Source organism: Macaca mulatta, chromosome 1, assembly GCF_049350105.2.
Source record: "Macaca mulatta isolate MMU2019108-1 chromosome 1, T2T-MMU8v2.0, whole genome shotgun sequence".
NCBI classification, from domain to species: domain Eukaryota; kingdom Metazoa; phylum Chordata; class Mammalia; order Primates; family Cercopithecidae; genus Macaca; species Macaca mulatta.
The window spans coordinates 151967986-151993361 of NC_133406.1; the positions used below are offsets into that span (position 1 = coordinate 151967986).

A 25376-nucleotide genomic window follows, 5' to 3' on the forward strand; every position below is an offset into this window, starting at 1 on the left:
AGAAAATATGTTTAATTACCTTGTTTATTTAGCTCTGTGATGTCCTCTCAAAACTCAACAATGACAATGGGCTCAAGGGCTCAGTGCTTGTTTGTAGTAGTCGTCTCTTGAGGTGGCTCTACAATGCAGGGTTCCCCTTTTCTGAGGAGCTGCCATCATGCACAGACATGTCCTCTGATGACCTTTGCCCTGATAGCTGTGTCTACATTAGCCATCTTTATTCCCTGGACCATGACTAATTGGCTCAGGTCTGTCACCTGACCTAAGCTGGGCCAATCAGTTTGTCTCTTTTGTGTACTGGAAGTGTTGCAAGAAGAGAAACAGCATAATTTGAAAGTCGTTGGCGGTTGAGACACATTGTAAAACGCTGGAAAGAAGGCCCACAACCTCCTGCAGAGCAAACACCCTAGTTCCTAACCTTTCTGATCCAAGTTTTCCTTTGATCCTGTAAGCTGTTCTAGTATTCTTCCAGTACATTCTCTGTTTTTTTCAAAACTAGTAGAGTTAGTTGTTGTTACTTGTTATCAAGAGAAACTTACCTGACAGAGGATACCCACATCCATGGCTGAATAGTCAGAAGAAAATGGTTTATCTGGGTGCTATTTCATTCATTCATTCATTTGACAGTCATTTATTGAGGGCCTATTACATATCAGTTACAGAGACAGGCACACGAATAAGATAGAAGGAGGTGTGAGGATAGTCACACCTACCTACAATTCCATTAAGTTGTGATAATACTAAAGTAGAGATACTTGCAAAGTGATGTGGGAGTACAGATAAGGGTACAAATGAACTCTTTGTGTAGGTTGGGGAAATGGGGTTAATCAGCTTGGACAAGGATGTAAGCTAAAAACTAAATCAAAGCTACACAGAAAATATAATCTCATTACATTACAGTGGTAACAAATGAAGAATTTCTACGTAGAAACTGAAGACCAGCTGTTCTCAATATCAACTCAGCTCTGCAGAGTGAAAACTGATTTGAACAGCAGCATGAGAGATTTAGATTACAGATGGAAGCATTTCCTGACAGTGAGAGTTGTTAACGTTGGGAGGTTGTAGAATCTTCTCTTCTGGAGGTTTGAAAAGTAATAGCTCTTCATCTGCCTGGGATGATGTTATTGTGATGCTGTCTAAAATAGGGAGATGGAAGATAATCACTCAAAGTCTTTTCTAGCTTAGAAATTTTTATAACACTGTCATTTGAAAAAAAAAAAAAGACTTCTTAAAAAGCAGTTTTAGGTTCAAGCAAAGCTGAGAGTAAGATACGGAAATTTCCCATGTACCCTCTGCCCCCACTTGCACAGCCTCCGCCGTTATCCATATCTCCCACCAGCATGGTACATTTCTTACAACTGACAGACCTGCCTTGACATAAGTATCACCCCAAATTCATAGTTTACATGGGGGTTCACTCTTGGTGTTGTACATTCTGTAAGTTTGAACAAATGTATAATGACATGTATCCACTATTATAGTATCCTATAGAATATTTCACTGTCCTAAAAATCCTGTGTTTTGCTTATTCCTCCTTCCCTCCCCTCAACCCTTGGCAACTACTGATATTTTTACTGTCTCCATAGTTTTGCCCTTTCCAGAATGTTACATAGTTGTAATCAAACAGCATGTAACTTTTCAGATTTTTTCTTTCACTTAGTAATATGCATTTAAATTTCCTCCATGTCTTTTCATAACTTAATGTCTCATTTCTTTTTAGTATTGAACATTATTTCATTGTTTGGAGGTACCACAGTTCATTTATCCATTCACCTATCGGAGAACTTCTTGGTTGCTTCCAAGTTTGGGCAATTATGAATAAAGCTGCTATAAATGTCCCTGTGCAGCTTTTTTGCATGGACATAAGCTTTCCGTTCCTTTGGGACACTGTCGATTTTTAGGAAAACTGTATAAAATGGATAAAAAAATAAAATTAGGGGCAGAAAAGTAATGCCCAAAGTGGAAAAATAATCAAATTAACTATTCCCTCTTGAATCAGGAATGTGAGAAGTGAAGAGATTCAAGTCTTCAAGATTTGTTATTTTGGAAATTGTTTTGAAATCACGTAGTTGGTTGTTCTAGAACCTCTTGGTTGGGACTCAACTGATGGTCAACTAATAGAGGGTCCTGTCTTTTCCTTCCCAGCCCAGAGTCCTTTAGTTTTTCCTAATTCGCTTTGCAACTATCCCACCCATGATGAGATGACATTGCTGCTGCCTCAACCTATAACTGGAGCCTCCTCATCCTATTCTCCAAAGGCCCATCCAGGTCCCTCCCTCCCTCCCTCCCTCCCTCCCTTCCTTCCTTCCTTCCTTCCTTCCTTCCTTCCTTCCTTCCTTCCTTCCTTCCTTCCTTCCTTCCTTCCTTTCCTAAATAGTATAACATGAACTTAAAATTAAAGCATGTGCTCAGAGAATGAGTCTAATTGGACTAAAGATAAGGTATATGAATAAAAAATAAAAATAGAACATGGAGTTAGGTAAAAATGTGTGGATTTGCTAGACCACAAAGTTTAGAGTTCATTAAGTAGACATTGAAAAATTAATGAACATAACATTTGGAGGATGAGCATGTAAATGGTGTGTAGTGAAAGGCTCTTGAGAATTGTTAACAGATAGTTTAAAAAGTCAAAGTGGGGAATCATTCCAAATGTTACATTAACATTTTATTTTAGATGAACACCTGAAAGTGTACATGCATACAGCCCTATTTTGAAGTTGGGTTAAGGCCTTGTTTAATTTTTTTTTTTAATGTGGATACAGTTATTGATGTTCTAAGTTGTCTTTTTTGGTTCAATCATAACCATGATGCGTTGCCTACAATTTTAGTTTTGGTTTCTTGAAAGCTGAACAAAACTTTAATATTTGTAAAGCAGGCCAGGTGCAGTAGCTCATGCCTGTAATTCCAGGACTTTGGGAGGCTGAGGCGGTTGGATCACTTGAGGCCAGGAGTTCGAGATCAGCCTGGCCAAAATAGTGAAACCCCTGTCTCTACTAAAAATACAAAAAATTAGCTGGCTGTAGTGGTGCACACTTGTTATCCTAGCTACTCAGGAGGCTAAGGCGTGAGAAAAACTTGAACCAGGGAGGCAGAGGTTGCAGTGAGCCAAGATCGGGCCACTGCTTTCCAGCCTGTGCAGCAGTGAGACTCTGTCTTGCAATCTTAATATAATATTCACTGAGATTTGTAATGCTTTTCCCCATTCTTTTATGCTTGTCTCACCTACACTTACTTTGACAGCAAATTTTTTAGCCACTGCTTTTACCTAGACTTCATCAAAGCATTTAGCTTAAGTTTTATAAACACAACTTTCTTTTCTCATACATGCTTCATCAGTTTACAAAATTTTTACCTCAAAAAAGCAATTAGAATAGTGAAAATGTACCTAGAAGTAATTATTGATAAGCATACAGCCTAGCCAATGGAAAGAGAAGTATGGGGATGTAGTGGAATATAGCCTACTAACCAGGATTAATATGATATAAACTATTCAGTGTACTTGGACTTAAGTCTTATATTTTAGAGAGAAAATGGAGAACATTGGTTAATTTGGCAAGCCAATTAGAAGAGCTTAGAGAAAGAGAAAAGAAGATTGGAATCTAGTTTTGAGAGTTTTTCATCAAAAAAAAAGTTCATTTTTTTGGTGCCTCTATGTGAGTCTGACATACTACCTTTATTATATTACACTTCTACCCTTCTTTTTGCATTTCATACACATTCAATTTGTAATATTTTTTTTTCTTAAGATTCTGGAGCATAAAGGGGAAAAGAGGATGACAATATTTCAATGCCGTAGGTAGTACTTTCCTCTGGGATGAAAACATTGTTGACAAAGGGAGAAGGTTTTATTATACAGATTACAGAGGATTAAAAGAGAGATTATTTTGTGTCTTGGATTGGAATCTCCTCAAGAGACTTTATCTTGTAATCCTTTTTTATTGTTTTCTAGATCACACTTACTAGTGGGAATATGAGGGTTAGAAAGCAATTCAGAGTTTGTTTGTTTGCTTGTTTTTTGTTTTTTGTTTTTTTTTTTTTTTTTTTTTGCAATTCAGAGTTTTTGACTTTTCTTACAGAGCTCCTGGGATAACTAGGTCATCAACATCTCCATCTAGTGGATTTTTCTTTCTTTCTTTTTTTTGAGACAGAGTCTCAATCTGTTGCCCAAGCTAGAGCAAAGCGGTATGATCAAGGCTCACTGCAGCCTCTGCCTCCTGGGTGATCTTCCCACCTCAGCCTCTTGTGTAGCTGGAACTACAGGCACACACCACTACACCTGGCTAATTTTTTGCAGAAGGGTTTTTGTCATGTTGCCTGGCTGGTCTAGAACTCCTCAAGTCAAACAATCCACCTAGCTCGGCCTCCCAAAGTGTTGGGATTATAGGTGTAAACCACCGCCCCCGGCCAATCCGGTGAAATTTAAAAGGAAAAAAAAATGGCCAGGTGCGGTGGTTTACACTTGTAATCCCAGCACTTTGGGAGGCCGAGGCAGGCGGATTACCTGAGGTCAAGAGTTCAAGACCAGCTTGGCCAACATGGTGAAAACCCATGTCTACTAAAAATACAAAAATCAGCTGGGAGTGATGGTGCACGTCTGTAATCCCAGCTACTGGGGAGGCTGAGGCAGGAGAATCACTTGAGCCTGGAGGTGGCGGCTGCAGCGAGCCAAGATCACAGCACTATACTACAGCCTGGGTAACAGAGCGAGACTCTGTCTCAAAAACAAACAAACAAACAAACAAACAAAAAGAACAAGGAAAAAATCTCCCTCTAGTCCTCCTTAACGTATATAAATAAAAAAACATATCCCTGTCCCAACTTCCTCCATGAGTTTAGTTAGGACCCTTGGAAACCTTCAGAAAGTAAGACTTTCCTAGTTTAATGCTGTACTTGGTACTGATTCATATAGGACTTTGCATCTTGGGAACCAAAACTTCAGGTACTGTGGTAACTGATCCTGTGGAAATAGTATATGCTTATTTCTTGAAAAAGAAAGATATAAAATGATGAATTATTTTGCTTTAAGAATAAAATAAGGCTTAACTAAACAGTTGAAAGGACTGAAATGTATCCCATGGTGTAGCAGAAAATTATTCAACCAGTTACAGTCTCGAGGGACAATGAAGTTATCTTTTGTTGCTATTTTTTTCTGATAAAGATAAGGAATATAGTATTGTCCAAAACCTCAAGAGGTGCTATTTATTTCAAGTGGAATGGAGGGAATTGCTTTGATGGATTATACAAAATGAAGAACAGTTAAAATAGTCAAATATCCATTCCCATGATCCACATGGATATGGCAGTCATAGGCTCTGGGGCCACAGCAATGATTCTTGGGATGGACTATCACAAGGATTGGGAATATTGGACAAAACTGCTTTACCTGAGTAAAGTGCTGTCTGGTGGTGTTGGTGGTGCTTTCTTTTGACAGCGTGTATTGGGGATATGCGTTTATGTAAGTTCACCATCTAGGTTGCTTACCAGTGCTTTGAAACTGATGAATAAACTGGGCTTCTCACTTGCATGGGCCTTTTAGTATGCTCATATGGTCATACGTATAAATGATATTTGAAAAAGTAAGATAAGTTAACTGCAATTTATTAAGATCACTAGGTCATTCTGGTTTGACTTCCACTGATGATTAATTTTATGTGTCAACTTGACTGGGCCATGGGATACCCAGATATTTTGTCAAACATTATTCTGGATATGTCTATGAGGATGTTGCTGACATTTTAAATTTTTTAATTTAATTTTTATTTTTTTGGAGATGGGGTCTCACTATGTTTTCCAGATTGGTATCCAACTCCTGGCTTCAAGTTATCCTTCTGCCTTGGCCTCCCAAAGTATTGTGATTACAGGTGTGAGCCACTGTGGCTGGCCTGGTTTGTGGATGGTATTGACATTTGAGTTGGTAGCCTGAGTAAAGCAGATTGCTTTTCCTAATGTAAGTGGCCCTCATTTAATCAGTTGAAGTCCTGAATAGAACAAAAAAATCTGACCATTCCTTAAGTGCGAGGAAAGTTCGGTATGACTTCTTGGACTGGAACATCTGTCTTTTCCTGCCTTCAGAATGAAACTAAAGAACTGGATCTTCATAGATCTTAAGCCTACTGGGTTTTGGACTGGAACTACACAATTTTCCTGGGTCTCCATCTTGTCAACTGCAGATCTTGAAACTTCTTAGGCTCCATAATTGTGTGAACCAACCCAACTAGTTATAACTCCTTTCCAGCTTTCTTTCTTTTCTCTTTCTTTCTTTCTTTCTTTCTTTCTTTCTTTCTTTCTTTCTTTCTTTCTTTCTTTCTTTCTTTCTTTCTTTCTTTCTTTCTCTCTGTATATATATGTATATATATACTTATGAATATTTGGGGTACTTGTCTGTATGTATTCCTATATATATGTGTGTGTATGTCCTGTTGGTTCTGCTCCTTTGGAGATCCCTAACTAGTACAGATTTTGGTACTGAGAGTGTTTTTAGAGGAACAGAATTTTAAAAAATGGATTTTGTAAATTAGTCTGAGGATTTCTGGAATTGGCTGTCTAATCTGATTAGATTTAAAGGTGCTAATAACTTTATTTCCAGAAGTAAAGAGAGAACTGATAGTTCATAACAAGGTCTAGCAATAAAGATACCTAAAATATCACCATTGGATACTCCTAATCAACTACTTATAAAATGCAAGGGTTTCGGTGACTGTGTATGTGCTACTTTTGAATATTTTTGGCAAACTAATGAGTATAATGAGATTGGCTGATTGCTTCTAATGTCACTAGATAAACTGGGGAAAGAAAACGATGAGGTCAGGCATTTGAATTACCAGCTCAAGTACTGCATAAATGACCTGAAAGCTTCCATATGTGCCCCAAAGGACAGCCTTATCTCCTATATTGGCAGGGCTGAGATTATTGAAAATCAAACCCAGAACCTCTATCCTGTGACTGGCTGAATTACAAGACAATTTGAACTCCCAGCTTTGTAGAGTGTCTGTTGTTAAAGTCAGAGCATTGATTGGAAAGGGAGAGTGATATGATATGGATCTGTGTCCCCATCCAAATTTCAGGTGAAATTGTAATCTTCAAGGCTGGAGGTGGCACCTGGTAGGAAGTGATTGGATCATGGGGGCAGTTTCTCATGGTTTAACACCATCTCCGTCTTGGTTCTGTCATCACAATAGTGAGTTCTTATGCAATCTGGTTGTTTAAAGTATGTGGCACCTCCCCCTCTAGTGGGACTCTCTGTATTTTGGAGGCAACATATTTCTCATTCAGGTGTTACTCCTGGGTGAGCTGGAAAGCTGCAAGTTTTGAGTGGGGCCAGAACAAAACAAGATTCTGCAATAGATCCAGGCTAGTTTGCAAGTTTCTCTGGCACTTGGGCCATATGATCCAGCAGATCCAATGTGTTTGAAGTGTTGGTGGAAGATAGGGACGTTGTTTGAAGTCTTTGGCAGACCCTTATAGATAAATTGCAGCTCAGTACTTTAGGATTTCAGAGCAAGGCCCTGCCATCATTCTCAGATAACCACTCTTCTTTTGAGAAATCACTTTTGGTCTGCTGTCTGGCCTCAGTAGAGATTAAATGCTTAACTATGGGCCAAGTTATTGAACTACTATGTGATCTGAGGTGTCCATCAAAAACTGGGTGTTATCTCACCTACCAAGCCATAAAGTAAGGCATGCACAGCAACATTTCATTATCAAATGGAACTGGTATATATTGATTGGGCCTGAGCAGACCCTAAAGGCACAAGTAAGTTACCTGACAAAGTGGCCCAAATGCCCATAGTTCCTACTCCGGTTACACTCCTTTCTGTCTTCCAGCCTGCACCTATGACCTTGCAGAGAGTAGTACCCTATTATTAACTGACAGAAGAAGAAAAGAATTAGGCCTTGTTTACATATGGTTCTGCATGATATGCAGGCACTACCTGGAAGTGGACAGCTGCAGCACTACAACCCTTCCCTGAGATATCCGTGATGGACAGTGAAGGGAAATCCTCCCTGTGGGAAGAACATCAAGCAGTGCACCAAGTTGTTCACTTGGAGGAAGTGGCCCGACGTGTGATTATATGCTGATTTATAGGCTGTGGCCAATAGTTTTGCTGGATGATCAGGGGGTTGTGAGGAACATGATTGGAAAATTGGTGACAAGAAAATTTGGGGGAAGAGATTTGTAGATAGTCATCTCAACATTGTGCAAACAACATGAAGATATTTGTGTCTCATGTGAATGCTCATCGAAGGGTGACCTAGGCAAAAGAGGATTTTAATAAGCAAATGGACACAATGACCCATTTTGTGGATACCAGTAAGTCTTTTTTCCCAGCCACCCCTGCCATTTTCCAATGGACTCATGGATAAATTGACTAGGGTGGCAAGGATGGAGGGTATGCATGGGCTCAGCAACATGAATTTCAACTCACCAAGGGTGACCCGGTTGTGGCCACTGCTGAATGTCCAATCTGCTAGCAGCATAAATGAACACTGAGTACTTGATATGGCAACAATTCCTGGAGTGATCAGTTAGCTACCTGGTGGCAGGTTAATGACATTGGACCACTTCCAGCGTAAAAGAGCAGCATTTAGTTCTTATTGGAATAGACTCTGACAGGATACAGATTTGCCTTCTCTGCATGCAATGCTTCTGTCAAATTACTATCTGTGAACTCACAAAACGCCTTATCTGCTGTCGTGGTATTTCACACTGCATTGTTTTTAATCAAGGAACTCACTTCACAACAAATGAAGTATTGCAATTGTTCTGTGCTCACGCAGTTCACTGGTCTTACCATGTTATCCACCATCCTAAAGCATTTAGCTTGACAGAACAATGGAATGATCTTTTGGACACTCAGTTCCAGCACCAGCTAATGGCAATACCTTGCAAAACTGAGACAAGTTTCTCTAGAAGGCTGTATATGAAGGATGTATATTCTCTGAATCAGCATCCAATATATAGTGCTCTTTTTCCCTTAGCCAAGATTTGTGGGTCCCAGAAGCAATGGGTGGAAATGGGAATAACACCAGACACTATTATCCCTAATGACACATTAGCAAAATTTTGCCTCCTGTTTCTATGACCTTAGGCTCTGTTGGCCTAGGGGTTCTAGTTCCAAAGAGAGGCATGCTCCCAGAAAAGGCACAACAATGATTCCATTGACCTGGAAGTTAAGAATGTCACCTGGCCACATTGGCACTTCTCATGCCTCTGAATCAACAGGCAAAAAAGGCAGTTACTGTGCTGGCTAGGGTAATTGATCCTAACTAACCAAGGAAGAACTTTGACTACTACTCCACAAAGGAGATAGGGAAGACTATGTGTGGAATACAGGAGATCCCTCAGGGAATTTTGTAGTATTACCATGCCCTGTGATTAAGGTCAATGAAAAACTGTAACAACCTAATTTAACTGAACTACTAATGGCCCAGACCCTTCAGGAATGAAAGTTTGGGTTCTTTCGCACTAGCAAAAGAGGATTCTAATAATCAAATGGATAGAATGACCCATTCTGTAGATACTAGTCAGTCTCTTTCCCCGGATACCCCTGCCATTGTCCAGTGGACTCATGGATAAATTCACCATGGTGGCAGGGATGGAAGGTATGCATGGGCCCAGCAACATGCACTTCAACTCACCAAGGCTGACCTGGTTATGGCAACTGCTGAATGTGCAATCTGTTAGCAGCATAAATGAACACTGAGTTCTTTACCACCAGGTAAACAACCATGACCAGCGAAGATTTTTTTCTAAAGGCAAATGGTAGCAGAAAAATGTAGTTAAAGATACATATGACCAGCCGGGCGCGGTAATCCAGCTCACGCCTGTAATCCCAACACTTTGGGAGGCCGAGGCAGGTGGATCACGAGGTCAGGAGATCGAGACCATCCTGGCTAACACGGCGAAACCTTGTCTCTACTAAAAATACAAAAAATTAACTGGGTGTAGCAGCGTACTCCTGTAGTCCCAGGTACTGGGGAGGCTGAGACAGGAGAATGACATGAACCCAGGAGGTGGAGCTTGCAGTGAGCCAAGATGTGCCACTGCACGCCAGCCTGGGTGAGAGAGCGAGACCCTGTCTCAAAACAACAACAACAACAACAACAGCAACAACAAAAACCTATGACCATGTAATTAGTTACAGAAAGGAAGATGGTAATTGTCATGAGCATTTCCTTTTTATTTTGTTATATGACAAGGGATTAAGAGAAAAAGAAAAAGTCTATGTTTAATACATATTTATACATATACACATATTTATAACTAGGATGTATTGGCTTTATTTAACAGTATCTAAATATTGTTAATATTTCATCATAGTATTTAAGTTATGAGATGTCAAAAAGAAGAATAAACATTACTCAAATTACTCAAGGGCTTTAACTCCACTCCTGGGGAAGGGTCAGTGAGGTTTTGGCTATATATAGGGTTGTTGTATCATGTTAGGTGGAGTTATGCCTTTTAAATTATCTTTATTTGGCAATTAAGTATGGTTTAAGGAAATGTGCATGGATGTCAACCTGATAAGAAAATGGACTTGTGAGGGTTAATTTTACGTGTCAACTTGACAGGGCCCTGGGGTGGCCAGATATCTGGTGTATTAGTCCATTTTCACACAGCTGATAAAGACATACCTGAGACTGGGCAATTTACAAAAGAAAGAGGTTTATTGGACTTACAGTTCTACATATCTGGGGAGGCCTCATAATCATGGTGGAAGGTGAAAGGCACATCTCACATGGTGGCAGACAAGAGAAGAGAACTTGTGCAGAAGCCATCAGATCTTGTGAGACCCATCCAATATCATAAGAAGAGCACGGGAAAGACCTCTCCCCATGATTCAGCCATCTCCCACTAGGTCCCTCCCACAACACATGGGAATTATGAGAGCCACAAGATGAGATTTGGGTGGGGATACAGAGCCAAACCACATCATCTGGTTAAGTATTATATCTAGGTGTGTCTGTGCGTGTGTTTCTAGAGTATTTAGCATTTAAATTGGTGGACTGAGTAAAGCAACTGGCCCTCTCCAATATAAGTGGGCATCATCCAATCCATTGAGGGCTTATAAAAGGTAGAGCAAAGGAGAATTCTCTCTCTCTGACTGACTGCTTGAGCTGGCACACCAGTGTTCCCCTGCCCTCAAAGTGGAACTTACCGTATAAGTGCTCACGGTTCTCAGGCTTCAGACTTGAATTGGAACTACATTATTGTCTTTTTTTGAATCACCAACTTTCAGAAAGCAGACATTGGGACTTTAGAGCCTCCACAATCACATGACACATAATCACGTGACCTCCATCACTACATAAGCACTTACAATCTCTCATACTTTCTTTCTACACACACACACACACACACACACACACACACACACACACACACACGGGCTTCTCTGGAGAACCCTAACTAATATACTTCTCTTCCTTTATATTTACCCTTGAGTTTGGTGACATTGGAGGTGTTTTGGGGATCTAGCTAAGAGGAAGTTGAATTGGCAAATCATTTAGTTGGGTATATTTATGTAGTTTATGGTCATTACAGTGTATAGTAAACTATATCAGTGTGGGAGTGGCTTCCAGCATTACTAATGTGCCTACTTTAACAGTCTACCTGGCAATGTAACAGAAGATGCAGGGGTAGAGGTGTATACCTATGAAAATGTCCTTTGGTACCTAGCCCTGAAAGTATGGAGTTGGTGGATAGAAAACAATGTCAAAGACTCACCCCATGTGGTAACCCCTGTCACTTATAGGGAATGCACATATAAGTGGCAAGTAGGGTACTGTAGCATTTGTTCCTTGAAACCAATACAGAAATGCTAGGGTAACAGGTGAGAAGTGTGCAGCATGGCATAAAGGAAGATAGAATAAGGTTGTGTCTGCACTAAGTCAATTGTTGCAGCAGTACCCTGAACACTAGACAGGCATGCCATAGATAGGTAAAACTGAGATACATACTAAAGCGGTATCTAAGTGGTTCCTCCAAGGACATAGGACCAGCCCACCTGGTGCCCACTGCCACTAGTGACTTTGCCTTCCCAGTCCTGGAGCCACCATACACCATACATGCTCCCCGTTGACTGAGGACCAGCTGGCCCAGCACCTGCTGCCACTGGTGACCCTGCCCCCACAAGTGCCCAAGCCATCAAGTACATGTGTACTCCCTGGTGACTAAGGATTGACACATCCAGTGCCTGCTGCCTCTGCCATCATTGCCCGTGCAACTGGCAGAGCCACTATGTCCAGCATGTGCCACCCTAGGACCTGATAACTGGCCCTCTCAGCAGCCCTGCCCCAAGCAAAGCCACACCACTGCCTCCACAAACACCCATAATCTAGGCCACTAAGGCACTTGTAGACATTCCTGCTGTTGATTACAACCGAAGCAATCACATGGAGACTATACTACTGCACCCGTCCAGAACCAAAGCCAAAACACCTGAGTGTATACAACCGACATTATGGGACCCATCTACAGGAAAAAAATCTTTTCCTCTGAAAGCTGCTCCATAAAATTGGAAGTGGTGACTGTTCCTCCAGATGTACCTATTAACATTGGGACATATAATATATGAAAAAATAAGAAAATATGACACTTCCAAAGGAACACATTAATTCTCTGGTAATTTCATAGATTTCGAGAAAATGAAATCTATGAAATGCCTGCAAAGGAATTTAAATTAATGATACTAAGGAAACTGAAAGAGAATACAGATAGACAATTCAACAAAATCAGGAAGACAATTCATGATCAGAATGAGAAGTCCAACAAAGAAGTAGAGATCATAAAAAACAATCAAACAAATCATGGAACTAAATAATTCAATGAATGAAATAACAAATACAACCAAGAGCTTCCTCATAGACTAGACCAAACGGAAGAGAAAAAATCTCTGAATTTGAGGAAAGCTCTTTTGTAATAAACCAGTTAGACAAAAAGAAAAAAAAAAAAAGAATTAAAAAGAATGAAGAAGAAAGCCTTGGTACTTACTGGACACCAATAAGCAAACAAATTGTTCACATTATGGCAGTTCCAGAAGAGAGGAGATGGGAAGAAGCATAGAAAAACATATGTAATGAAATAATAGCTAAAAACTTCCCAAGTATTATCAGATATATAGACATCCAGATCTATGAAGCTCAAAAGGTACCAAATAGATTGAATCCCGTAAAGGTCCTTGCCGAGGCACAGAATACTCAAACTGTCAAAAGTCAAACACAAAGCGAAGATTTAAAAAACAGCAAGACACAAGTGTCAAGTCACACATATAAGGAAATTTCCATTAGACTAACAGCAAGTGTTTTTAGAATCAAACTAATAGGCTAGGTGAGAATGGGATAACATATTCAAAGTGCTGAAAGAAAAAAAAAACAACTGCCAGCAAAGCTGTTTTTCAAAAATGTGGGAGAAATAATGTTCCTAGACAAGCAAAAACTGAAGAAATTTATTACACTACAACAGCCTTACAAGAAATACTTAAGGGAGTCCTACATTGAGAAACAAAATGATAATAACTACCATCATTAAAATACACAAAAATGTAAACTCACTAGTAGAGCAAGTACATAAAGGAGAAAAAGAAAGGAATCAAACCTTATCACTACAGGAAACCATCAAGTCACAAAGATAAACAATAAGAGAGGAAAAAAGGAATGAAAGATCTACAAAACAACCCAAAAATAACAAAATGACAGGAGTAAGTCCTTACCTATCAATAATAACCTTGAGTGTAAATAGATTAAATTCCCCAATTAAAAGATACAGCGTGGCTGAACAGATTTAAAAAATGACTTAACTATATACTGCCTACAAGAAATTCACTTCACCTGTAAAGACACACATATAAAGCAAAGGGATGAGGTGGGCAAATCATTTGGGCCCAGGAGTTTGAGACCAGACTGGGCAACATGACAAAACCCTATCTCTATAAAAAAAATGAAAAAATTAGCCGGGTGTGGTGGTGCACACCTGTAGTCCCAGCTGCTTGGGAGGCTGAGGTGAAAGGATTGCCTGAGCTTGGGGACGTAGAGGCTACAGTGAGCTGTGATTGCACCAATGCACTCCAGCCTGGGCAACAGAGCAAGACCCAATCTCAAAAAAGAGAGAAAAAATAATAAAATAAAGAAAGGAAAGAAAGAAGGGAAAGAAAGAAAGAAAGAAAGAAAGAAAAGAAAAAGATTGAAGAGATGGCAAAAGACATTTTACACAAATGGAAACTAAACCAAGCAGGAGCAGCTGTACTTATATCAGATAAAATAGACTTTAAGTTGAAACTGTAAAAAGAGATGATCATTAAATAATGATAAAAATATCAATTTTGCAAGAGGACATACCAATTGTAAATATACATGCACCCAATACCAGAGGATCCAGACTATAAACCATATATTATTTCAGCTAAAGGAGGAGACAGACTGTAGTACAATAATAGTTGGAAACTTTCAGCACCCCATTCTCAGTGTTGGGTAGATCATCTAGACAGAAAATCAATGGAGAAACATTGGATTTAAACTGTACTATAGATCAAATGGACCTAACAAGCAGTTACAGAACAACGTTTTATCTAACAGCTGCACATTCTTTTTTTTTTTTTTTTTCTTTAGACAGGATCTCACTGTCACTCACCCAGGCTGCAGTGTATTGGCGCAATAACAGCCTGAGCCTCCTGAGTAGCTAGAGGTTACAGGTGTGGACCATCATGCCTAGCTAATTAAAAAAATTTTATAGAGATTAGAGATGGGATCTCCTCATGTTACCCGGGCTGGTCTCAAACTCCTGGGCACAAGCAACCTCTCATTTCAGCTTTCCAAAGTGTTGGGATTACAGACACGAGCCACTGCAGCTGACCAGAATACACATTCTTCACAACAACACATGGACTGTTCTTCAACACAGATCATATGGTAGGCCATGAAACAAGTCTCAACAAATTTTTAAAAATTGAGATCATATCGAGTATATTTTCTGACCTTATACAATAAAACTAGAAATCAACAAGAACGTAGGAAACTGTATAAATACATGGAAATTAAACAACATGCTCCTGAACAACCAATGGGCAAATGAAAAAATCAAGATGGAAGTTAAAACATGTTTGGAAACGAATGAAAACAGAAACACAGCATACCAAATCTATGGGCATATGGAAAGCAGTAGTACTAGGAGGAAACGTTAAAACATAGTTACATTAAAACAGAATGATTTCACATAAACCACCTAATGATTCACCTCAAGAAATTAGAAAAGCAAAACAAACTATGAGATGAGCCTTGACCAATGAGATTCCAGAGTAGGAAACGATAAGGTAAATTCTCAGTTCATCTCCTCTCCGCACACTACTCTGAGGTGAAATTTCTTCTCATGGTCCCTCAAAAAGACTGGCAAATACGTGTGATGAACAACCTGTTCTGTTGCTTCGTGGCTCATTATGAAGAGGCAATCAGTGCTTCAACACAGCTTTGCATCTCATCTTGTTCAATTTTGCCCTTTCCTCACCCTCACTTCCCTGGGCTTGAATCTCACAGAAAAAGAACAGTGTTTTAATCCTGCTTCAGGCTCTGTTTCCTAGAGATCCTGTGCTAAGATAATTATTATAAAAAACTTTCCCTCAATGCTACATCTCTCCTTGGACTCTCCTTATATCTCACCTCCTTTGAAACTTTCCAAAAGAGGTATCTTTATCCTTATCTCCCTATCTTTGTTTTCTTATCTGCCATTCATTCCTCAGTCTTGCTTCTCTCTACCATTTCTCTGAAACTGCTTCACTAAGATCAATAATGATTTTTTTTTTTTTTTTTTTTTTTTGAGACAGTCTCGCTCTGTCGCCCAGGCTGGAGTGCAGTGGCCGGATCTCAGCTCACTGCAAGCTCCGCCCCCCGGGTTTACGCCATTCTCCTGCCTCAGCCTCCCGAGTAGCTGGGACTACAGGCGCCTGCCACCTCGCCCGGCTAGTTTTTTGTATTTTTTAGTAGAGACGGGGTTTCACCGTGTTCGCCAGGATGGTCTCGATCTCCTGACCTAGTGATCCGCCCGTCTCGGCCTCCCAAAGTGCTGGGATTACAGGCTTGAGCCACCGCGCCCGGCATGATTTTTTTTTTGATCTTAAATCCAAAGGATAATTTTCAGCCTTTATCTTACCTAGTTTTTCTGTAGCACTTGACACTGACCTCGCCTCCTTCTTCAAATATTATCTTGCCCTGACTTCCAGACAATGTACTCTTGGTTTTTATCTTGCCATTTTAGCTGCTCCATTTCAGTCACCTTTACATATCTTATAAGTATCGATATTTACTAGAATTCTGTTCTCAGTCCCCTTTTCTCCCCTCCCCTCCCCTCCCCTTTGCTTGCCGTCCCTCTCTTTCCCTCCCTAATATCTGTATAACCTATCCGTGGACAATCTTGTTCATTCGCATACATAGCCTCAAGTGCTGATAACTTTCAAAACTATATTTTAGATCTAACTTTCCCTCTTGAGTATCAAATTCTTAAAACAATTTGCCTACTGGATATTTATTCTTGGAGTGCTATTGGCTCCTGAAACTGAACATGTTCAAAAGTGAAACTCAGCATCCTCTTCCCACCTGAATCTGTTCCTGTTGCTGCCTTTCCTATCTCATGGACTGATGCCTTCATTCCTAAGCCAGAAACTGGGTCCCAGTTTTCTCAGGACTTTTCTGGTTCTAACATGTGGAATCCCTCAGTTCCATGCAAACTGGAATGGTTTGTTCAGAGCTGTCTCCACTTTTAAACTGGAACTGCCACGTTGTAGAATCCCCTTAGTTCTGAAAATATGAGGAAGATTGGTCAGTCTGTTTTCCACATCCAATCAATTACTAAGACTTATTTGTTATAACTTTTAAATATGTCTAGTTTGTCTATTTCTCTCCATATCTATCGCTATTGTACCAGTTCAGGCTATTAATATTTCTTACCTGGATTGCTGCAAACTTTCCTTCTGCCTCTAACATTGCTTCCTCCAACCCATTCTCTGAATTGCTGCCAGAAGATTCTTTTATTTTTTTAATTTTTATTTTATTTATTTATTTTTGAGATGGAGTTTTACTCTTGTTGCCCAGGCTGGAGTGCAATGGCTGTGATCTTGGCTCACTGCAACTTCTGCCTCCTGGGTTCAATAGATTCTCCTGCCTCAGCCTCCTGAGTGGCTGGGATTGCAGGCATGCACCACCACGCACAGATACTCTTTGTATTATTAGTAGAGAAAGGGTTTCACCATGTTGGCCAGGCTGGTCTTGAACTCCTGACCTCAGATGATCCACCCGCCTTGGCCTCCCAAAGGTGTGAGCCACTGCAGCACCTGGCCAGAATATTATTTTAAAATTATAAACCTGATGATGTTGTTCCCCTCCTTAAATATTTTTAACTGTTTCCTATTTGCCCTAGGATAAGGTGCACAATTTTTAAGATTGCTCTCATAGCCCCTCATAAAATTGTCCTGCTCATTCCTCCAGACTCATCCCTTATCACTTTCCTCATACACTGTATGTAAGCTCAGATGCCAGCTGTTCCCTGTCCATTATTTTTAAAAATATTACACCCTCATAGACATAGAACTCTTGCATGTCATCACATTATCTTTCCCAAACCCACATTTATAAAAGTCTTAGTGAGAAATAGGGAATTTATGGTGAGATGAGGGAGATATTTTATTATACTTGGTATAGTAATAACCATTTGAGATTTTTTTCCCCCAAAGCTTTTTCTTAGCTGTGGCACTTCAAGGACTGTTTTTGTCTTTATCTTCTTCCCAAGGCATACAGCCTTTTTGCATCCAGCCCCTATCCTCACTCCAAGTTTTTTACATTCATCTCTTTATTGTACTGAGCAATTTGGCTTTACCCAACTCCATCAAAGGGCTCACCAAAACAAAGTGTTCTTCTACTTCCAGATTCCATTCTTGTTTAGTTACCATTATTTTTAGCTTGACTATGTCCCTTAAGATCTTGTCTCTCATCCCATGTAGTTTATTAAAGTATTTCTTTTTTTAAAATTTTTTAGGGGTGCTCAGGGGCTGCTCCCCTTTATTATTAATGACAGCGATTTCTCTCAATGAAGTGTAGCGCCCTCCCCTTTGGTACAGTTGCCTGACCCCTGTCCATCACCCCTTCAAGTACCCTCATCAGAAGAAGAGCCTGCGCATTCGCCTGCCTATGCCTTGTCGATCGTAGAGGACGTTGAACTTGTTCACAAACTGGTTCATGGTGTTACACGTTTTGGTGATGGTGCCGAGGTAGGCCATGAGCCCCACGTCGTTGCATTGATCATAAAAATCTGTCTTGAACTTGTCTGTGCTGAGCACCGGAAGGCAGTGACACAGAGCATAGGCCTCCCGCAGGATCTCATGATTAAAGGGGACCTCTCCTGCTTCAGAGGCCTTGACATACTCCAAGATGAGCTTGACGCGGCTGTGCAGCATCTTGATGGCGCTGTGCTGTGCTATCAGGTGTTCGGCCACAGTGGAGTTCTCTCCACTGCCTGTTGCTGTCATTCGGGCTACGTGGTCTACACCAATGCGTTCCCGCTTCCTCTGTGGCCAGAGTGTAGGTCAGCTCAGCAAACAGCATTGTGGCCTCTCCCTTGATTATATCGATGGCAGACTCAAAAACGCTGACAGGAAGATCTGTGTGCTTGGTCATAGGGTTCAGCTTCAGAAAGAGGGGGCTCTCGATGATCTCACACACCTGCTTATGGACGTGGATGTCCGAGGGGTCAGGTGGCCCCCCTGTGGTATACTAACCCAGAAACTCCAGCTCCTTGAACACCTGTTTAAACTGCTCCTCCTTGGTGTAATAATATTCCTTGTCAATGATAATCTTCTCTTCCACGGTGTGGGACAGCAGCTCAAAGTAGTTCATCACCTCGATATTTCGGCCTTCCTGCTTGCCAATCAAAGCCCCAGTCACTTGCACAGGCCGCCCCTCCTGGGAGCGCATGCAGATCCAGTAGTCAGAGATGTTGAGAATGACAAGGGGATGGAGAGCGACGGAAACACTCCCAGTCACTCCAGAGGGCATCACGCTGGGAACTACTGCTGCATCCACCTCCATCCCGCTGCTCCCTCTGGTCCCGTTTGTAGCTGCAGCCGCCGCCGCCGCCGCCATTTTCCCCGCGCCCCTAAAATATTTCTTTAAAATATGGTGTTATATTCTTAGAGGAATTCTTGTACTAGTTGCCAAAAGAGTAAAAGTTTCTTCGTTTTGTTACATGTGTTTTCGCCACATTGGTTTTCCTGCAGTTCCCATAGTATTCCTTGTTCTCTCCTACTATGTCTTTGTATAAGCTGCTAAGTTTGTTTGGGATACTTTAAAGTGAACCAGTTTTAGATGTAGTTCATAGGTTTGACTTGGATAAAAAAAATCTCTAATTATATCATGAGTCATTTCAGCATTTTGAATCATCATGGCATGATGAATTTCACTGCATTGGTCTCTAGGGGATTAGGACAAAAACTAATTTCAGTTTTTGAAAATGATTTTCAAGACCTCCAATGAAAGTATGTAAAGGACATTAAATGGGCCTAAGAATTATACAGCTTTCAGTTTGATCCTAAGTTCAAGAACTAGTCCAATTAATCAAAATTGCAATCATAGTCCCCTTGAAAACAACAATATGCAAAACACATGACCATTGTGCACAGTACACACAATCATATTAGTTTGCAGGTGGGTCATATTCAATTAACTTAATTTTTTTGATAACATAGTTGAGTGTATCTTTATTCTTACTAATGCAAACGTTTGAAGATTTTAGGATGGCAGTAGATTAATTTATTGTTTTTTGTATTAAGAGTCACACTGCTAGGCCAGGTGCAGTGACTCACGCCTGTAATCTTGGCACTTTCGGAGGCTGAGGCGGGCGGATCACGAGGTCAGGAGATCGAGACCATCCTGACTAACATGGTGAAACCCTGTCTCTACTAAAAATACAAAAAAATTAGCTGGGCATGGTGGCAGGGGCCTGTAGTCCCAGCTACTCAGGAGGTTGAGGCAAGAGAATGGTGTGAACCTGGGAGGCGGAGCTTGCAGTGAGCTGAGATGGCGCCACTGCACTCTAGCCTGGGCGACAGAGCAAGACTCTGTCTCAAAAAAAAAAAAAAAAAAAAAAAGAGTCACACTGCTTGGGTTCTTGGTGGCCTTTCTCAGTACTTGAGCCCTTGATCTTCAACCACAGAGGTGGAGTAGTACCTATAAAATACAGGACAACAAGGCAGCTAAAACATTTATCATTGAGATGAACATATTCATCATCTGATTTGAGTGATTAAGAAGACTTTGCCTGAAAATATTGCCAATATCACCTTGAGAATAGTGTAGATGAACAAAAAGAGTACAGAGTGAGATTTCAGAAACAGATTTCCCCTCTAGTTAGGTTTTCTTATGTCACTTTAAACTCTGCACTTTCTAATCTTTTAACAGTCTTTATACTCATATTTTAAGAGCAAGATCTTCTCTTGTTTCTTTATTCACTCAGAAAGGTATTATAAAATCATGGATGTGAAATACTTTGAAAAACTAAAAATGCCTTGCAATCGTAGGTGGGTCTGTCAGCTTTCAGATTTGCAAAGGACATCCATGAAGAGACTAACCATACCTATCTATTAATCCTTCCTACTATCCAACTATCCAACTATGTTTCTTTCCCTCCCTTCTTTCAACAAGTGTTTATTGAGCACTTCATATCTGCAAACAACAGATATGTCTTTCTGGAACTTATACTCTGTGTAAGTAAATAGTAAATAGAAAATTTAAATCCATATTGGTAATGGCTATAACTGGGAAGAATAGGGAACTGTGGTATGGTTGGATTGGGTAGGGCGGGTGGGGGTTAGGGAAGATTTTCCACAAAAGGTGGTATGAAGATTTTCCACAAAAGGTGGTATGTAGACTGACAGCTGATCCTTTCATTGCCATGGGAAACTGTAGGAAATATTTCAGGTCTTATGGTATATATGGGTAATAGGAGGGCAACAAGAGGTGCTAGAATATTCAAAGTAAACGGAACATTGCGTCCAAAGGCCCTGAGGCAAGAGTTAGTGTAGTTCAACAGATATCTCAAGGTAGATGTTCTGCTAGGTTAGAAATCTTCACTTGAATTGCTTATGGACAATGTAGTAGCTAGTTTCATAGAATATCTGATGTGTGAAATGTGTAAAGTTTATCCATTTGCAACTCTGGCCTCAAGTCTTAGCAATTAATCCCTTCCCTTCCTTCCCTCCCTCCCTCCCCCCCCTCCCTCCCTCCCTTCCCCCCCTCCCTCCCTCCCTCCCTCCCTCCCTTCCTTCCTTCCTTTCTTGTTTTTTTTTTTTTTTTTTTTTGCAAGCAATCATTTGTGTAGTGGATTCCTAATATTTCAGAATTGTTGGTGTTTAAGGCATTATACTTTGAATTGAAATATGGCAATTATCAGAATATGCAATACCATAATTTGCATTTCTTTTCATTTTAAAGAGAAGGAAATTAGGGCACAGAGAGGTTAGATATGTTTTCCTGGGTTACACAGCTATTAAATTGCATGCAAGTTAGATCTGGGGTAACATGGTCTTCATACATTAAAATCAGGAGCATCAGCCAGGCATGGTGGCTCACAGCTGTAATCCCAGCACTTTGGGAGGCTAAGGTGGGCAGATCACAAACTCAGGAGTTTGAGACCAGCCTGGCCAATATGGTGAAACCCTGTATCTACTAAAATTACAAAAATTAGCTGGGTGTGGTAGCGGGCACCTGTAGTCCCAGCTACTCGGGAGGCTGAGGCAGGAGAATCGCTTGAACCTGGGAGGCGGAGGTTGTAGTGAACCAAGATCGCACCACTGCACTCCAATCTGGATGACAGAGCGAGACTCTGTCTCAAAAAAAAATCGACTATAATACAAGATCAATAAAATATAAGATCAAGAACAACCACAGAGGCTGAATATTACTTATAAAATACAGGACAAAAATAACTAAAACTTCTAATTGTCATTGAGACAAATGTATTTGTCATCTGATTTGAATAGTGAAGACGACCTCTAGCCTGAAAACATTTGCCAACATCATCTGCCATAGCTCCTTTCTGACATTCTATCAGAGTAATATTGCTTTGAGTCTTGAAAGCATGTGTTGTTTCTGAGAATTCCTTTGAAGCTGGTATCTAGTTCAGCACAAACTAGATTCCGGGGCAATGGTTAAGAAAGATAGCAATATGAAACCCAGGAATAAGAAACAGGCAAGTGAAGTGGAAGTTTAAGAAACATTAATGCAAATTTCTGTGTATCTAGAACTGATAGTTTATGATGGATTCCTAAGGAAACTGAGCAATTGAATATAATCATAATAATTGCTAGACATATCTGGCCTTCGCTAACAATGAATTACTGAGAAAAACAACAGGAAGGAAAAGTAGAATCCCCCTCCAGCTTGATGATTTGAATACCGGGTAAGTTAAGTATGGTGATGAGAAGCTGGTGTATTGTGTGAGAGCAATAATGCTACTTCTGGCCGGGCACGGTGGCTCACGCCTGTAATACCAGCACTTTGGGAGGCCGAGGTGGGCGGATCACGAGGTCAGGAGATCGAGACCATCCTGGCTAACACAGTGAAACCCCATCTCTACTAAAAATACAAAAAAATTAGCTGGGCGTGGTGGCAGGCACCTGTAGTCCCAGCTACCCGGGAGGCTGAGGCAGGAGAATGGCGTGAACCCGGGAGGTGGAGCTTGCAGTGAGCCGAGATCGCGCCACTGCACTCCAGCCTGGGCGACAGAGCGAGACTCCGTCTCAAAAAAAAAAAAAAAAAAAAATGCTACTTCTAAAGTCTAAGGGATATATATTATACTAAGAAATATGAACGATTTGAATCTCTTGACATCCACTTCCCCTAGCACATATATATCAGACAATGGCAGAACTTCTATTCTCATTGTTTTCTTGCCACAGGAATCTTGCAGATGATGTCCTAATCCTTGAGCGAAATATAAAGGTCCTAGAAGTGAAACTTCTTCTGTCAGATCCTTCTCCTGTCAGATTTTTTTTTTTTTTTAAACCATAAAACTCTCTGTACCTGTTAGGATTCTTTCAGTTGCAACTGACAGAATACCTAACAAAAATTTGTGTAAGTACGAGGTCAGGAGATCGGGAGCAGCCTGGCTAACATGGTGAAACCCCGTTTCTACTAAAAATACAAAAATTAACCAGGTGTGGTGGAGCGTGCCTGTAATCCCAGCTACTCGGGAGGCTGAGGTGGGAGAATCGCTTGAACCCTGGAGGCAGAGGTTGCAGTGAGCCAAGATCGTGCCACTGCACTCCAGCCTGGGTGACAGAGGGAGACTCCGTCTCAAAAAAAAAAAAAAATTGTGTAAGTAAAACATTTATTGGCTCATGTATTTGAAAGAGCCAGAGGAAGGGCTTATCATAGATGCAGTTTGATCTGGGGGATCAAATGATGGGGTTCTCATCATCTTTCAACTCTTTCTTCCTTTGTGATGCCAGCTTTATCATTGGGCTGCTTCCCTAATGAGACAAGATGGCTGCAGCATTTCCAAGTGCCACATCTTCATCTGAAAGATCCAGTGGAACAGTGCAAGTCTTTCTCAGAGTCAGTTACCATGGCCAAAGAGTTTTGGTTTTGCTTAAGTCAATCACGGTCCACTGTGGGGGTGGTTATCGGAGTCATTCCCATCCAAACAACATGGCAGGGAAGAAGGCTGGGAGGATTTCCGTAAAGGAAGTTCTGCTATTAGATACATGGGGAAATGGAGGCTAAATAGTAAAGAAGAGATTTCTGTCCCCTGTGATTTTTAAATCCATTCTTTTTTGGCAGTCCACCTGAAAGGACTCTTAGTCAAGTTTAGCTTCTCTGTTGGTTAGGATATAGCTTCAGGTGCATAAAATAGAGACTCAAAATACCAGTAGATTAGACAAGATAGAAGTTTATTTCACTCCCATTTAAAGCCTGAGATGATAGGGTGACTCTGCACTATGAAGTTATGAGGCACCAGCCTGCTGTTTTGCTCTGTCATCTCCAGGATGTTGCTTCTCTCTCTGTGGCCCAATATGGATCACTCCTATGTCCCAATTCCAACCTGACAGAAGGGAAAAAGAAGGGAGTGGACGTATCTTTCCCTTTTAAGTCAGGGTTTCTGACCATCAGACTACTGATATTTTCGACCAGATAATTCTTTGTTGTGGGAGATGTCCTGTGCATTATAGGATGTTTAGCAGCATCCCTGGCCTCTACTTGATAGGTGCCAGGAATGTCACCTCCCTGTCCCCAGTTGTGACAATGAAAAATGACTCCAGACATTGTCTAGTGTCCCCTGGGAGGCATATTTTACTTCTGCTTGTCTTCTTTGACTAGATCTGAGTCACATGGTCATACATAACTGCAAAGGAGACTGGGAAATGCAGTCCTTTTATTTTTATTTTTAAATGTTTAAACTTTTATTTTAGGTTTAGAGGTACATGTGTAGGTTTATTATATAGGCAAACTCGTGTCACAGGAGTTTGTTTTACAAATTATTTCATTATCGAGGTACTAAGCCTGGTACCAATAGATATTTTTTTCTCACCCTCTCCCTCCTCCCACCCTCGAGCCTCAAGTAGGCCTTAGTGTCAGTTGTTATCCTCTTTGTGTTCATGAGTTCTTATCATTTAGCTTCCACTTGTAAGTGAGAACATGTGTTGTTTGGTTTTCTGTTCCTGTGTTAGTTTGCTAAGGATGATGGCCTCTAGCTCCATCTATATCCCACAAAAGATATAATCTCATTCTTTCTTATGGCTGCATAGTATTCCGTGGTATATATGTATCACATATTCTTTTTTCAATCTGTCATTGATGGGCATTTAGATTGATTCTAAGTCTTTGCTATTGTGAAGTTGCAGTGAGCATATGCATACATGTGTCTTTATGGTAGAATGATTTGTATGATTTGTATTCTTTTTTTTTTTTTTTTTTTTTGAGACGGAGTCTTGCTCTGTCACCCGGGCTGGAGTGCAGTGGCCAGATCTCAGCTCACTGCAAGCTCTGCCTCCCAGGTTTTCACCATTCTTCTGCCTCAGCCTCCCATGTAGCTGGGACTACAGGTGCCCGCCACCTCGCCCAGCTAGTTTTTTGCATTTTTTAGTAGAGGCGGGGTTTCACCGTGTTAGCCAGGATGGTCTCGATCTCCTGACCTCGTGATCCGCCCGTCTCGGCCTCCCAAAGTGCTGGGATTACAGGCTTGAGCCACCGCGCCCAGCCGAATGATTTGTATTGTTTGGGTATATACCCAGTAATTGGATTGCTGGGTCGCAAGGTAGTTCTGTTTTTAACTCTTTGAGGAATTCCCACACTGCTTTCCACAATGGTAGAACTAATTTACACTCCCACCAACAGTGTAT

General features: G+C 40.8%; 1 long non-coding RNA gene and 1 pseudogene across 4 annotated transcripts in view; one reads left to right on the forward strand and one right to left on the reverse strand.

The window, feature by feature from the left end:
* The window catches only part of LOC106999565 (uncharacterized), a 153464-nt gene that overhangs the window by 38162 nt on the left and 89926 nt on the right, over positions 1 to 25376 (forward strand). The gene's annotated exons all lie outside the window — the stretch shown is intronic.
* LOC694503 (COP9 signalosome complex subunit 6 pseudogene) lies at positions 17997 to 19159 on the reverse strand (annotated as a pseudogene). Its single transcript, XR_009860.5, has one exon. The product of XR_009860.5 is annotated as a COP9 signalosome complex subunit 6 pseudogene (transcript).